Below are 16,983 nucleotides of genomic sequence, written 5' to 3' on the forward strand. Positions count from 1 at the left end.
AAAAAAAAAAAAAAAAATTGTGTTGCCTTTGCATTTTTTTTTTCTTTCCTTCTTATTTTTTCAGCAGTGCTTACAGGTTAGCAGGCTGGAACATTTCAACTCAGCGAGGGGCTCCAGGAAAAAAAACAAAAAAAAAAACAAAAAAAGTTGACGGTGTAAGCTGCTCTTAAACGCAGGAAATTTCCTTTAAAACAGTGACTGAAGTTTATCAAAGAGAAAAGAAATGAATCTCCGGTGCATTTTTCCCTTAAACCTCCCACACTTTTATACTGGCACTGCTACTTGTTTTGAGAGGCATATAAAGAGGTGTAATTTTGCAAACATTTCTTAAGTGCAGAGAGCCAGAAGGACCCTCTAGTATTGTCCAGGGAGAGAAAGAGAAACACGTTGACAAAGGAATCCATTGTTCCTGGTGAACAATTCAAGGGGCCTAGTAAGCTGTCCTCTACGATCAGGCAGCCGGCCGCTGATTTGAATGCAAGGGGCCCCTCCAAGGAGAAATGGTAATATATGGCAAGATATAACAAACACCAGCCTATATCAAACCGTGCAAGTAGTCTATTACCAAGTCCTGTACGCACACACACACACACACACACATACACACACATGCACACAGAGGACAGGCAGAGGGAGAGGTTGGAAGCTGGGAGTTAGAGGAAAACTTTACTGTACTCTGGATACAATGTGTTACACCTGCTCCAGACTTTATTTTTCAGAGCCAGAGTAAAGCATGTGGTCATCGTGGTCACAGGTAAGCTATCATATTAATGCAGAAATACTACCTTAAAGTCTGTTTGTTTTTTTTTAATTCTGCCATACATCTTATTTGTTTTCCTAGAAAATAAAGTCTAAATTTATATAAATTATAGCCTTCTGGTCATTTGACATATAATGAAATCTGATGAGAGCTGATTAAGGCTTAGCTTACACTGTACCTCACCCGAAAGTTCATTGTTATGCCAGGCTTTTTTTGAATATTAATTATTTTAAAGTAGTTTTAACCCTTGAACATTTTTTGTGCAGTTAGAAATTCTGGTTTCATTTCATTTTATTTAGTTTTAATCTATTTTCTTTTATTTTTTACTCATTGTAACAATCTGCATTCAAACAATAAAACCCCAGCCATTTTATACACACGTCAACAAAGACATACCCACACCCAATTAGATAAAATTCAAAAAAAGAAATGTTTGAGTGTTATCTGTTCAAAGTTGTACTCAAACTTATTTTTGAGTGTTCAGGAGCAGAGAGACCAACAATCCCAGATGTCACTGTTCATCATTTCACAATGAGAAAAATTGGACTGCACGTTTGTTGAGTGCTGAGAGATGGACTGTCACTTGTGTGTCTCAGAACAATGACGTGTCCACACATACACACACACGTTGGCAGGTTGTAAACATCAGAGCGCAGTTTCTGAAATAATTATTTGATACACTCTGCCTTTAGCACTTCCTCAATTGGGATGTTGTATAAATGACTGAATTACATTTGTCCTTTTGCTTTTGTGCGCTCCATATCAATAATGGTGAGCCACTTGACCAGTGAGGTGAGCATCACTACTAATGTGGAGGTCCTTGACTTTATCTGATAAATGTCGTGAGCTGTTTGCATTGATCTGTTTGGGACACAGCCATAGGAAAATGGTCATTATCCTGCCTATTTCTTTATGTTTATTGTACATTTGAATGGCTGCTGCATCTCACATCCTCTGTGAACTCTCCCCGAGTGTGTGTGTATGTGTACACGCTTAAGTCTGCATCTGAATACATATGTATGTGTGTATTAACTGACGGGATAGTGACGCCTTGAATCGATAGATACAAGAATGAAGGATTATATAAAAAGCTTGAATTTGTACTGGTGGTGCTGATGGCAGTGAACACCCTGCACAGATTGATATATAAGTGGTGCAAAATTCACTTGAGTGTGTATTTTGTATATTTTCATATGTCTATCTAGTCTTTCATACATGCATTCTCTCAGCGCATACATGCTGTCATTAGCTTGTACATTATTGAAGCTGCTCCTCAGTCATGTACTCCAGGCTCTGCAGTCAGGAGGCTGGAGAGGAAACAGGACACACTGAATAACCTGGAGCATCAACTGCATAGATATTCATTACTAGCTGTTGTAAAACAAGTCAGATTCCAATGAGCGTAATACTGTGGCAGCAAAGACACTTTTTTCTTTTTTTTTTTTTATTCCACAGAGACAGAGAGCAGAGGTGACACTGCTGCTGAGGTGAGTTTTACACAAATCCTGCATGTCAGCCGTTCACACGAAAACAAAGGCGCACGTTTAACCTCCCTTCAAAGCATTGCTCTTACTGATGCTCATTCAGGCCCAGCTGATGCTGTTCTATAAGTGCATGTGTAGTGGCACAAAGACACACAAGTCCTTCGTTTTCTCCTCCTGCCTCCGTCACAAACACAGAATGCAAACCTGCAACAATTCAATAAACTTATGCCCAGCTTGTCCGACATCCACACACTGTGACTAAACCTGGCTTTCGTCTCATATTCACAGCACACTGCTCCTCTGCGCTGTCAGTTAACCCCGCAATTAACCCGCACCTCAGCCAAACATCATTAGGGAGCGAGAGGAGGAGAGAGAGGAAGATTGAGAAAGGCGAGAGACAGATAAATGGAGAGAGCGGGAAATGGTGATCTTGTCACGCATAAATGGGAAATTTAAACATGAAAAACTGCAAATAACCAAAGAAAGTTTTATAATTCTATTTATAATTTTGCCTCATTCATATTGTTCACATGCACATCTTTTTTTTTCCTCACTTGTTTTATGTTGTAAATCTACTGGTGTGTGAATGTTTTTCTCTGCCTGACATGTATTCTGTGTTTTTGCTGGATATATGACATCATATATATCTTTATAAAAAATTGGATTGTGAATGATTAAGCTACACTAACCATATAGCATCACCCCTGTGACCTCTCCCATCCCCCACACTTTTTGGCAGATTGAGTAGGCCCCAGTCAAGAGGTCTGGGCGTTGGAGCGTCAGAGAGGTTTTGCATACAGCTGTATTCAAGTCTGGGGCAAATCGCCTGACAGGCTGATGGAGGAGTGATTTGGAAATACTGAAATATGTGGCAAAATGTTCTATTATTAAGTGCACTTTTTTTTTTAAATGTATTTAGGTTTTATGGTGAAATAACAGGCAGTTTAGATTTTGCTGTAACACTGAAAATGAGAGGGGTGCTCCTGAGTGAGATGGTGGAAGCTAAATGCTAAAGGAAGACGGTGCTGACCTTTAATCATCTCTGTTGTGTGCTGCAGGAGTTGCTTCCAGACAAACAGAAGAATGGAGTCCAGGAGATGAAGGTGTTCATGGTAACTCAGGGCAAAGAATGTGGGGATATATACAAAATGCAGTAAAGGATTTCATCCCAAGACACCTCTGCTCTATTCTGAAAATATATTTAAAGCATTATCAGTGTTTTTTCAAGTCTACCATACACTTACTCGGTCCAAAATATCCCAGCTATAACAGCAATATTTATTGTTTAAATGCATTGCTCACTTAATTTACTTGAGTCATTGCATTTATAAAAATAAAATCTTCACTTCACAGAGGCATAAAACAACCTGCATTTAACAAACCTTTTTCTTTATAAATGTTGCAATAAATCCCATAAACCTTGCTTAGTTTCATACCCTAAAGAACTTTGTATGTTTCGGTGATAATACAGCTGCAGATAAGGTTGATGGGGTCGTACGCTGAGGTTACGTTGCAGCCATTGTTTTTCCCTCCTGTTGGGGGAGTCCATATAGTGGTACAGTGTGGTACACATTGTGTCTAGTGGGCATGGGGGAACTGTTTAGTCCCCCATAAGGAGATTAGAGATGATTGGTTTTATTGACCGGCCTATGCTGCGGTTATCAGGGCGGCTCTCAGAGCACAGAGCCACGCTTTTGTCTGGCCCTCATTGTTCTTCCCAGCCCGAGACCCTGCCGCTGATATGAATTTGATATGACAGTAAAGTGCCAATTATGTACATACATGCAAGGCCCTGCTCCCTTTCAGCTCTATGTGGAGTGAAAAGACAGGGAGGTGAGGAAGAGAGGGGAGGAGAGATAAGGCGAGGAAATATCTTGAAGGGTTAGCGAGCGGGTCTAGAGGATAATTTGCTGCAAGAATCTGGAGACTGTTATTTTCCTGATCCTTATATTGTCAATAAAATGCTACCACTGAGACACTGATGAGTGATAAGGAGGTTATGTGGGTGTGTTTTTCCACCAGCTAGCCTGTCATATCTTATCAGCATCAGCTGCATCTGTGATGGGCTGATTATTTTCATCAATTCAAGGATTCCTAGATCACAGAAAACATGGATATCACACTGCTTTCATTTTAATGCTGCACAGATCAGATGATTTTATTTTACTTGTTAGATTTACTGATTATTCACTGTACCCTGCCTCCAATATTCATCCATGACAATAGCGTCATTTGATAAAATATATGAACTGTAGGAACTTACTGTAGATATGTCTGATCATAAATGTGAACTGCATATATTTGATATTACATGCACCACATAGGCTCCACAACATCATAAAATAAACAGCTGCTTGCTGCGCACTAATGTGTGAGTGTGTTTAAATCTACGTTGTCTGTGTTCAATGTGTGTGTGTGTGTGGACTTATCTCAGGCTAACATTTGAAATCAAAGTCGGAAACGGTGTGTAAGTCAATTTCTAATTCCTTTTTGTTCCTCTCTTCCTTTTCTCCCTCTTTTATGTACTCGTCTTGGAAAAAAGGTGTTAAATCATCTAAATCATTCCCTGGCTATTATATCCAATTAATGCCTCCTCATGGTGTTTTATTGTGTTATAAACTGCTATTGCTTGTGGTTCAGTAGACAAACACAATGTGTTTCTGTGCCGCCTGCCACCGGGGCTGGCTGTGGCTGTGCTGGGGAGGGACAGAGGGGGACTTGGCCACTGCCCATGGGGGCCCTGGCCACTCTAAATCAGTTAGTTTTGGAGGAGATCCTAGTCGGCTTTTTAAGAGGGTCCATTATAGGCTTGTTAATGCCTCAGCCGAGGGGGAAACACTACTAACTGCACTCAATTCTCTATGCACTCAGTCTCCTTCTCACTCCCTCACACAGGCACACACACCTACAAACACACACACTCCCATATTCTTCTCCCTCTTGCTCTCCCGGTGCCGTGTGTTTCTCTTGAGATGTTTGAGCGACTGTGCGTTGTCTTCCCTGTGTATCCAGTGTTTTTGGTGCTCATGACACACCCAGCCTCTGTCTCCTCTTCATGAATTTCATGGGTTTAGCCTTTACTGAAAGTAACACGATATCACACAGTCTGCCCATTTCTTGCATTGATCTATGTGCTCTGGGTCTGAATGTGTTCTTCTGTGCACATGTGTGCAGCTATGGCCATGTGTGTGTGTGTGTGGGCAGTGTGTAAAATGTGTTAAGTAGATTGAGGGTTTCTTTGAAGATGTATTTTGGAGCCTTGAGGGGGATTCAGGAGTGTGTTATTGCATATTTAGGACAGTGTGTGAGGGTCTTTTGAGAGAGTATGTGTGTGTGAAATTTTAATTCACACTATAAGTGTGAAGCTGCTTAGTTCATTTATCACTGAGAAGAGGTACCCAGAGAGCTGTTTCAACTCCCAGTAGGTCCTCTGTCACACCAAACTCTGCAGGATCCTAACTAGCTGCAAAACAAAAAACTACAAAGTTCATTGAGGAACAATTGCTTGTTGGTAATGTCAGTTCCCACTTCATCTGCTGTTTCATCCATATGTATGCTCCACTGTCGTTTTTATTCAACTGCATTTTTCTGCTGCTTCACATCAAACTCTGTGTGTTTCTTCCCCACCAAAGTGGTCACGGTTGCTTTGTTCTGCTTGTGGTCGAGCTATAGGCACCAATATTGCCACACCTGAGGTGCAAGCTAATGTCCTCCATCTCCGCATTCTGAACCGTCGTCAAGGAAAGGTGCCTCTCGGTCGCCCTGGAAACCATGCCTCCCAGCATGCTTTGTGTGAGTGACAGGAGGAAGGTGTGACAGAGTGAGAGCGTTGTGTGAATGGACATCTTGCGAGCTGGACAAGCTCTAAAGCTTTTTCTATTCATCAACAGTGTTTTAATCTACTACTGTTTCCCTCACGTGTTGTCACGTTCTGAGAACAATATTATCATTATTAAGATAGTTTATGCTGTCAGTTCTGCACAGTGGCTCTGTCCAAACTGAATGGAAAGACCTAAAGATATGCTGTAATTATCTTGTTCCTCTCATGTTCCAATTCTTATTCTCAGGGAAAAGAAGTGCAAATTTTCTGTGACTATAGCTGCAAAATAATTTTGCCGTTGAGGGGAATGAGCAGGATAAGTGGCTGCCATGATTGGTTACAGCAGTGGCAGCCTGTGTTCATTTCGTTCCCCTCTGTGCTCGCTCATGCAAGACGCTCCGAGAGTGTGTCCTCCTTGGAGAAGACACGCATGTCCCGGTGTATGTGTCCACAGAATGTAAGTCTGCTCTCTCTCTACCGAATAAGTGCAGAACTTGAAAGTAGCTTTATATCATGCTGTGTGTCTGTGCATTGCATGTTTTGTGTGTGTGTGTTTATTAAAAGACAATGTGCACAGTACTTTGCAGTGTGCAATAAGTGCATGCATTTGTATATGAGAGTTGGATTGATGTGTCTGTGCTGATGTCAATGCAATCAACTCCTAAATTTTGAATCTAGTGTGTGTGTGCGTGTGCGTGTGTGTATAAGTATGTGTCTGTGTATCTGTGCAGGGTTCAATCTCACAAGCCAGATAAAGTGTGAAACCAATAACTGATAAAGTATCAGACAGCAGGCAGTGCTGTCCAGTGGTGAACCTGGAAACAGACCTTTTCCTGGACACTGACCAGATAAGCAAAATCAGAAATAACTGACTCCTGGGAGCACCTGTCAGCTCTTACTGATATATAGTTTGACTCCCGGTGTAGTTTCAGTTTGTGTGGAGCTGTTGCTTTGTATTTATAGCTTTAAATATGCTCATGCAAAGCTCACAGTGCAGTGCTTCTCCCCGCATTCATCAATGGACACAAGGTGACACCAAAAAATGAAATAAACAACAATGGCATCTGACATATTTCCACATTTAATGACCTTATAAACCAATAAGCGATAATCGAGATCATATCTGCACATCCAATATTCATTATTTCTGTTTGAACATCTGTTTGAACATCAGTCTGCAGGCCTCTTTTGATTGCATCATTATAATCTCACCTGTATTTCTCCATCTCCCCTCCGTCACCCCAACATACCCTTCCAGTCTTTCATAGCTGTTGATTGCACTTGACTGAAAACTTTAACACCAAACAGACCCTGACTTCTCACTCACTCCCCTCTAAGCCACGTTTGAGATTTTTTTTTTTTTTTTAAATGCCCCATCACACACAGCCATTGATGGGACTGTGAAATCCCCCGATCCCCACACCCACACATTTTCCCACTGCGTTATCATTATCACCATGTTATCACCATGTTATCATTAGCTGCATTTAAACGTGATGGTGCCAGTGTTGTTTTCCTGTATTCCAGTCTGTGTTGTGCCTTTAAATATTTCTATCAGGTTTTGATCATAGCGGCTGCCGCTGTAGGTGCAGTGCCGCTGTGTGTCACAGTCCTTACATACATTTCATGAGATAGATTTGATGCAGTGCTTGTTGTTGTTCTGATGGGAAGAATAATCTCTGAGTGATCCCTGACTGAGTCTATCAGTCAATAGTTTGCAGAACAATATTATTGTCATCTTTTCTCCTAGTTGTGGTTCATATCTGTTCATTTAACAAGCCAGGATTTTTCTCATTGAGCTTATTCCTGTCTGTCTGACCTCCTACCTCTTCTTTCTCATCCCTCCTTTTTTTTTAGTGTCCTCTTATCATTCTGTCTTTTTCACTCATTAGCCTACTTTATCCTCCTCTCCTCTCCTCTCCTCTCCTCTCCTCTCCTCTCCTCTCCTCTCCTCTATCCTGCATGCCTCAGCAGCCTCTCCTTCCTGTCTGTCTGTGTTGGCATGAGCCCCCCTGGCTCTGCCCCCGCCTGCCCGCACTTTATGCTGATTGGACCAGCTGTTCCACTTAAATTCACCATGGCAACCACAACCTGTCGCCTAGCAACCCTGCTCTTCTCCCTGATTCCTGCCAGTGTTCTCCACAGGCAGAGAGAGAGAGAAAGGGAGAAGAAGAGATTGAAAATTCCCTCAGATTTTTGTGTGTGTGTGTGACAGAGAGAGAGAGTGTGTGTGTGTGTGTGTGTGTGTGTGTGTGTGTGTGTGTGTGTGTGTGTGCGCGCGCAGACGTGAGTATGTTTGGCTCCACTTCTGTGAGTCAGAAGGAAATGTGTTGAGTGTGCTGATGAGATGGTTAAATGCAGAGTGTGTTTGCATGTAGGCCAGAGGGACCTTCAGTTAACTCAGAGTAGGTTGGCAGGCATAGATGTATGCGCCAAATGATGGTTTGTGTGTGTGTGTGTGTGTGTGTGTGTGTGTGTGTGTGTGTGTGTGTGTGTGTGTGTGTTGGTCTCCTTGTCTCCTGTTGACTGGACTTGTCCTCTCAGGCGTGATGAGAGCAAGGGTACATGCAGGCTCATGCTAAAGAATTCATGGCGCTGCTGCTCTCAGAGGCCCCACTGTCAGTGTAGCCTCATGGCCCAAGCATACTAATCAGAAACACTGGATAGATGGGGACACACACACACACGCACACGTATAAACACCTAAATGGGTTGAGTAGGCACTCTGTTCTGGCATGCATTTATCCACCTATTTCCACCAGGTAAGATTACCAAGTTGCTAATAGACTTTCCTTGCAGCCTGGGAACCAGTCCCATGTCCAGGTAATCCCACAGCTCATCCCCAGCAGATGAACTCTTATCCTGGGGAGAGCAGCAGGAAGCTCCCCTCCACCTCTCATAATTGGATCTCATACAAGTCCAAAGTTGTTGTCGGGTTTGCTCTCACTTCAGAAAGATTAAACACCTATACCAAGCCTCTGGTGTGCTGTTTCTGTACAACACATGGAAGGAGTGTATGTATTCAGGGCAATGCCATCATGTATTTTTCGTGACGACATACAGGTGATTAATTATGAGTTTATTTAAATGTACATTCAGCTGCCTTCATTACCTCCATGGAGGATTTAGCCTGACTTACTAATTAATGTGAGCAGCTGAAACATTAGCAAACATAGATCATAGTTATAAATGAGCAGCGATAAATTCTACATTTATGCTGGAGAATTACCACTATAGACTTAAAAATTTGTCACAAATTAAAGAAAAGCCAACGTCTAGTGTCTTGGTAAGATGTTTGGCCCCCATGAACCTCTACAGCAGCTACAGCACAGAATCTCCAAGCCTCTGGAGCTCCACTGCAGGGATAAAACAGCATTTTTCCATGTTATTTCCTCATTTTCAATGTTGAAGCCCATAGCATATGATTCACATGATTTTAATACTCACTGGTGTCCCTTTCTCCACTCAGTTGTTTCTTTTAATTTGTCACCACTGTGTATATTTACTATTTAGTTTTAGCCATGCTCTCAGGATGGAAATGTCAGTTGAGTTGTGTTGGTCAGTCAGTGCAGCACTTTTGTCCAGACTGAAATATATTTATAAATGTACCACACCAGTGATAGAGCAGAAGTGAATGTGGAGGTTTCCATCTAGTTCCTCACCTTTTTGCTGCAGTGGATGCTGGTTGCCATAAGTTTCTCAGAGACATGTTTAAATTCAAGTTCAAAGTCACCATTTGAGAAAATTGCACTTGGGGAGCAGGGTAAGAGTGATCTAGCTCTTTTAGTGATCATTTTATAACCTGCTCCCATAAATATATAACAAGAGGGAATTACCAGCATTTGCAGGAGACTTCATCAAGAATCTTTGCCTTGGGGTTAATTACTATGATGAACTATGATGAACAAACCTGAAATGCAACAGTTGCTGATTTCAGGGGTGTGAAAATTATGTCGTATTTTTCCATATTCAGTAATAATTTTTGCTAATTCATTGATATAGATAAACAAGCAGATTTTATTCTGTGTCTGATCAGTGGCTGAATAATTAAATAATTCATTATAAATGAGCGCTACTCTGATCTTCTAACTTTTCATCTACCACCTGCAGCAGGTCAGATCTTCAGTAGGCTACCTGCAAAGCTAACATTCCCATCGGTCAACTGCACTCTATGTTTAGTGCTAACTAGCAAATGTTAGCATGCCGACACTTACTAAAACAGTGAACACGATAAACACTACACACTACTACAGGTTAGCATTATCAGCGTGAGCATGTTGTTATGCTGTTGTTAGCGTTTAGCTCATAGTGCTAAAGTAGGCTACAGCTTCATGGAGCTGCAAACATGGCTTTGTTTTGGTTTCAGGGTCCTGGTACGTGCCTGCTGACTCACTGTCACACTGTCATGTCTTACCGAGACACTTGAACAGATCAAAGCCAACATTAATGTTATTAATGTGAAAAAAGTGCTTTCTTTCATTTTTTTGCCTCCTCTCCCTCAATCATAGAGCTGAGCAGTTCTATCAAAGTTAATTCTCTATCAGGCATTAATATGTTTCAACTTTACTCCCGAAACAAAAGTAAAAGACTTTATTACTATTCCTATTTATACTGGCTCTGGTTTAGAAAGACAGAGCATCGCAAGGAGCAATATTATAAAACAAGCGGAGACACGTCTGAAAACGGCCAGACTCATTGTATTCCGGTGTCAGACTATCTGACAAACACGTACACACTGATATCAGCAAGCACTCCTCAAATTATTCTTTGAAGTACAACTTTTTCCCCTCTCTGCTCCTCTGACTGACTTTGTATTACTCACACACCCTCCTCCGAGCTCTTCCTCTGTCTTGCTGCTGTCATTCTCTCTGGGTCTCTCCCTCCCTGCCTCAGAAGAAAAAGCAGATATGACTTGTGTCTGATCTCCAGCTTCTGATGCACGCTCTGGTTGCTTCATAGATATTGCTCCTGTTCATGTAACGTCAACACAGACTGCCTCTGCAATTATGTGTTTTTGTTTGTTTTCATCAACTTATCAAAAAAAAAACAAAACATTTTAGCCACAGGGTATATACAGAGACAGGAAACATATTCAGAGACACAAACTCATACCAAGTATACACTCTGACAAACAACACCACTAAAGGAAAGGACCTTGCTATAGGTCATTTGCATGAAATGCTACATGCACAGCCCATTAAAGAATATAGGATGGAGGGAAACATGCCAAGGCTCTTATGGTAATTAAAATACATTTCTGGAGAGGCTGCCAGTTGGCCCACCAGGATTTGAAGCAACCCCTGGCCCCCTTGTGTCAAATGTGGCCCCTACACCAATCTGTCTGATTGGAAACCCCAAGATTAAAACAAGGAGGAACCGCCCTCGCACACAGGGAGCTGGGGTCTACGGGGTCATACCTTGACCTCCACAGTGTGCTGGTTCCCTTCAGCGGCACAGGGATCGCTGTGTATTCACAGTGATATTTTTTAAGTATTAAGAAAACATATTTCCTCAATCAGCCTCTGATGACAGTTGTGGCTTTGTTTTCTTCTATTTTCTTTTTTTTGCCAGCACTCTCAATCAAATCTTATCAGACCATATTCACACAGCCCCGATAAAGCAGATTAGCTGAGGTTTTGTGTGTTAACCTCTTGATAAGGATGTTTTTTTTTTGCAGATATCTGACTTTGATTGTTTCTTGTTCAGTCAAGAATATTTAAAGTTATTAAAAAAGGGGCTTTAAGTTTCTTGCAACAACAAAGACTTCTCCTGAAAACTCTCAATTTGTCTCCATTTTGGCTTAGTCCTGATTCTGTCGCAGTCTATATTACTGTATTAAGAACTGATTTGCAAGGCCATTGGACCTTCATGCTGAGGCAGCTTCCCCAGCAGGGACACAGAGATTACACAGGGATTAAGTGGTGTAATCTCACATGTTGCTCTGCAATGCTGTCCAAAAAAGGAGTAAGCAAAGCTTGTTTTTCTTCAGTTTTTGCACTCAGACACAAAGAGAGAACTTTGCACAGAGAAGCACATGCATTGTATGCATACTCGATTGTACCGCTGACACAATTTCCTTGAAAAGACGAGCATTTTCAACAGTGAAAACAGACCACTCCAACTCCAACTGAGACAACCAGAAACCTGAGAATGTAGAGAGTCTGGTGGCACTTTATCTTCCTGTTTTCTTTTCAGAACATAAATACATAAAACTGAAGTTTTCGAGATTTCTCCATCGATCTTTTCTTTCGTCCATCCTTCTTTATCTGCTGTTGACAGATCGTTGACCTTACTCATCTTTCCTTTTTTTTCTCTCTCTTCTGAGGGAGAGATAAAGGAAAGGATGGGGCTCTTGGAGGGTCTGCAGTATTTGGGAGGATTGAGGATGATTATTTTTGGGGATGGGGGGTAGTTGGTGGATGAAAACAGAGGTCCTGGCTTTGCTTTAAGATAGCCTTAAGTGATACTTTGATTGCTGTGACAGTTTATCTTTATTATAAAATTCCATAATGGAAAATCGACCCTGTCCACTAAGCCCGCGACCTTATCTGTGGGAGTCTGCACTGGATGGTGTGAGTGTGTGCATCTGCGTCTCAGGGGTTATTCAAGAGATAAAAAGGGCAAAGACAAGTGTTGAAATCAGGGACAAGAAATCTAACTGGACAAAACTTTCTATTATGTATCATAACATCTCGGATTTGGAGCACTAATTGAAATATTTTTGCGATTTGAGATTAACTGTAAGATAAAATCTGCATGTCCTTAGTCTGAGTTCGCGTGTGGTGGACAATGCTGCTGTTAGCCAGACTGCATCGCTCCAGCAGTGCCGGATGATAAGGGGCCCTACGTCCACCCACAAGCCTAAAGGACAATAGCAGGATGGGGCCTTGTTGCCGTCTCGGCGGCCTGGCTCTCCTTTGTCTGTGTGGACGTGTGAAGCTCCAGGGACAGATGGCAGGGGCATACTGCCATATCTGTTACCTTTCCGAGTGACGTGCAATATGTACTCTTTCGTACAGACGACCGTGGAGAGACGGCAGCTGTCCATGCCTCTCCCCACACCGCCCTGCAAGGACACAAGCGCACAGTTCACCAAACAGCCCAGACCAAATGTGGCTAAACATTTCCATGGAGAATAATCAGGCTACAATACTAATAGACAATGTCATGAATCAAAACATATTACTATCATTTCTTGCTCTCTCACTTTTGTGAAATGGGGAATTTGAACATATTTGTGCTCAATTAGTGTATTGTATTCGTAGCCAATCTTATTTTTTGGTTTCTGATTGTTGTTTCAGGAAAAAAGTGGTGCTGTATGCTTTCATAGTTACATCAAATCAGTCCCCACGGCTGCACTGCGCAGAATAATAATCTGAAATTGCATAACCTACGTCATCTTTATTCTGAAAGTATCTCCTCTCCTCTCCCCTGCTTACTTCTCCTCTCCTCTCCTCTCCTCTCTTGTAACATGGGCACAAGTAACGTTAATTTCTTTGAGCCCCGAGACAGAATCAAGAGCTATCTCTAATAAGCAGCCATGATGAAAATATGTATGAATCACAAAGGGCAAGCCTGAGAGATTTAATTCTTTTAGTTTATATGACTCCCTGTAAAACACCACCAATAAAAGTGTCTGCATGCTCTCTCCCTGTATCTGTAGGTGTGTGTGTGTGTGTGTGTGTGTGGGTGCATGGTTGTGTGTGTCCTCCTTCCTCCCCCTCCTGTATGTGATTTATAATAGCATAGTCCTAGTGAGGGCCTTCGGAGGCAGATCGAGGGGAATTGGTCTAATTTGTGTGAACTGCTGTTGATTTATTGCCCAGCCAGAGGTTAATGATGGCGTCGCTCATTGCTGCTTGTTCTTTTCACTGTAATGTCGTTATAAGGAGGCAATGCCAGGACCCCGCGGCATTGTATCCATCGTTCCTTTACTCTCAGAGACCCCCACCCCCCCCACTCTCCTCCCCTCTTTGCCACTCACCCCTGACACCTCATCTCGCCTCACCTATACTGTGCAGCTCCACCAGTCACTCACTGGAGATGTACAGTGGAGGTTGATTATCTTTATGAACAGCCTGTTTTGGACTGAGTGCTCTGTGGAGTTTGGGCGCTGCTGCTGTGTGGACATGGAAGCTACAGCAGCACGTACTGGAGAGGGAATTCAGTTCCTTTACTTAACCTGAATACACACTCACTTGGCAGTTTATTAGGTACACCCATCTAATGCAGCAGTCCTGAAGGTTATGATGTTCAGTTTTTGCTGAAACTCTGTTGGAGAGGTGCTGATTCAACTGTATGATCATTTTGGAGGATGTAGTTTGTGTTGCTGTTGAATTGAATTTAAAATCTGAAACTACGGGCAAGGGATGGAAGTAATACTCAGATGTTTTACTGAAGTAAAAGTAGTAAAACCCTGTTGTTGAAATACAAAGTAAAAGTCCTGTATCGGTGTTATTAGCAAAATGAATATTAAGTACCAAAAGTACTCATCATGCAGATGTCTTCATAAACTGTATATGTTATATCATTGGATTATTATTATTATTATTATTATTGATGTATTATATTATAGCTGGTCGAGATATTGTAAGTATACTTGATATAGTTACAATAACACAGTGCCTATAAGTTAATCTTATGTGTTTTTTTCTTTGCCTCAGCATGATCAACACAAACAGACACAAAGTGAAAACAGATCTCTACAAAGTGGTCCAAATGAATAAGAAATATAAAATAGCCTACTTGTCTGAATAACTGATTGCCTCCAATTTATTTAATTAGTAGATTTATACATTTAGTAGATGCACCTCTGACAGCTATTATAGCCTTGAGTCTGGACACGACATCTTTTCCCCATTCTTCTTGACAAAGAAGAATCTCATTCAACTTGAGTTGAATGAGGAGTTAAGAACTGCTAAGAGTGTTTCTTTGGATTTTGTTGTGTACGTTCTGTCACAGTAACGACGTAGCAAAGGTTGGGCCTTACAGATACTGTACTGATAAATTTATAGGCTGCCACAGTCGGCTGAAACCCACACAGATGATCTTTTAACAAATTATGTGACTTCTAAAACCAGTGATGTTTTATGTGTGTTCTATAAATGGAGGTGAATACTTATGCAAGCACATATTTTTTTATTTTGTTTTATTATTTGGAATGTATTAGATTACTTCGTACACATCTGTTTTCATTTTGACATTAAATGATCTTTTTCTGTTGATCAGTGTAAAAAAGCCATTTAAATCGACTTTGATTCAATTTTGTAAAATTAAACATGAGAACTTGAAAACATCCAGCAGGGTGAGGATTTCTTCATAGGCACTGTACATCATATTTTAGTCACTGATCGTGCAATCTCAATCAATGAAATGATTACAATTATAGTGCTTAAATAAATGCAGAGGAGTAACATGTACAGTATTTTACTCTGAAATGTGATAGAAGCAAAATAGAAATAGGTAAAACACCAGTACCTCAAAATGGTTCTATATGGAAGTGCACTGTATCCACAAAAGAAAAAGAATTGGAGACCTCGTAATTATGACTTACATAATGTATCCCAAAGTTGTGACTTGCTATCCTACGATTAAGAGAAAAGATCTAATAATTACGAGCTCCGATCCCATAATTATGAGACAAAATCTTTTACCAGATCCTAATCTCTAATTATGAGGAAACTATCTCATAGGTTTTGTGTTTTTTTCTAGGTTTTTAGGATTTCTTCAGTATCAAAGTAATTTACCGTTGCTAGTCCAATGTTATATAGGAAAAAGGAAACTGTAAATGCTGTAATGTAACTGTAAAAAATAAATCCATGGCAACACTTCCTGTTTTTTGTAAAGGTTTACATCTGTTCACACAAATGAAGAGACTTTAACATTTAATGCAACGCTTTTCAAAATATTTTGTTGGAACTTGAACCTTTTCTCATAGTTACGAGAACAGGATCCTGTAATTATGAGATCCTGATCTGGTAGTGCTGAATTATTTTTTCGTAATTATGAGATACAGGAGTCATAATTATGAGATAAGGTGTCCAATAATGTTTTTTTTTTCTTATGAATTGATGTGAATGCAGTTCCACATTCTTAAATTTGCTATAACTGATTTTTTCTATTTTCCTTTTTTAAAAAAAAATTTTTCTTCTCTTTTTTCACACATAAGGGCAGAGAAAACAAACTTTGGACACATATTTGGCCAACACATAAATTATATAGATGTGGCCATCATGTTTGCAAAAATCCTGCAGTTGAGAAGCAACATTATCCCCCATTTGGAACCTGGTGAAAGTGACTCCTATATTCACTCCCTTTTAGCTCTGCTTTTGGTCTCCAACAACTCCTGAGGGAAATATCTGGCTCTGCAGCTGCCAAAGTCTCTACTGTGTTCGCCGGCTAGTGGCTAACTGTGTCTGTCTGTCTAAACAGCTGCCTGCTGCAGCAACGATGAGATGGACACATGAACGATGAGCTGAAACTCACTGTGAAACTCTGAAAGGGAGTTGCAGGTTTGGTTGATAATGCCACAGGTTCAGTCTCTGTGAGCAACCTTGTTCTCACCATCATTTGATGGATTGATATGATTATGTATCTACATTGATAATAATTAAATAATTATTTATAATAAAACAAAGAGCTTTACGTAGGATCATAGCCACTTTAAGTACTGTATATGAGTGAATGTACTTGGTTACTTTCTGCCACTTGCAGGAGCACACCAGAGAGTACACACACACACACACACACACACACACAATGACATTGACACTGTGGTTGCTGCAGCGGTTCCAGACAGGGCTCATCTGTGCGTGTCTCCAGAAGCAAAGAGTGTTGGGTAGCATCGGCTCAGGGAGAGGCTGTGTCTGTCTGGGCATGGATGCTGCCCTGTCACCCACCCCGCTGCTCCCACCTTAAGC

The 16,983-nt window shown here is 41.1% G+C and overlaps 1 long non-coding RNA gene across 1 annotated transcript; it reads left to right on the forward strand.

Moving 5' to 3' along the window:
• Positions 1-514: 514 nt before the first annotated feature.
• Positions 515-3,380, forward strand: LOC139619936 (uncharacterized). Its single transcript, XR_011690698.1, has 3 exons — positions 515-754; positions 2,216-2,247; positions 3,303-3,380. It is a non-coding gene; the product is annotated as an uncharacterized lncRNA (long non-coding RNA).
• Positions 3,381-16,983: the final 13,603 nt, after the last annotated feature.

This window comes from Trachinotus anak, unplaced genomic scaffold (assembly GCF_046630095.1).
Source record: "Trachinotus anak isolate AG129_WGS33_773 ecotype Australia unplaced genomic scaffold, CSIRO_AGI_Tana_v1 ptg000004l, whole genome shotgun sequence".
Classification (NCBI taxonomy): domain Eukaryota; kingdom Metazoa; phylum Chordata; class Actinopteri; order Carangiformes; family Carangidae; genus Trachinotus; species Trachinotus anak.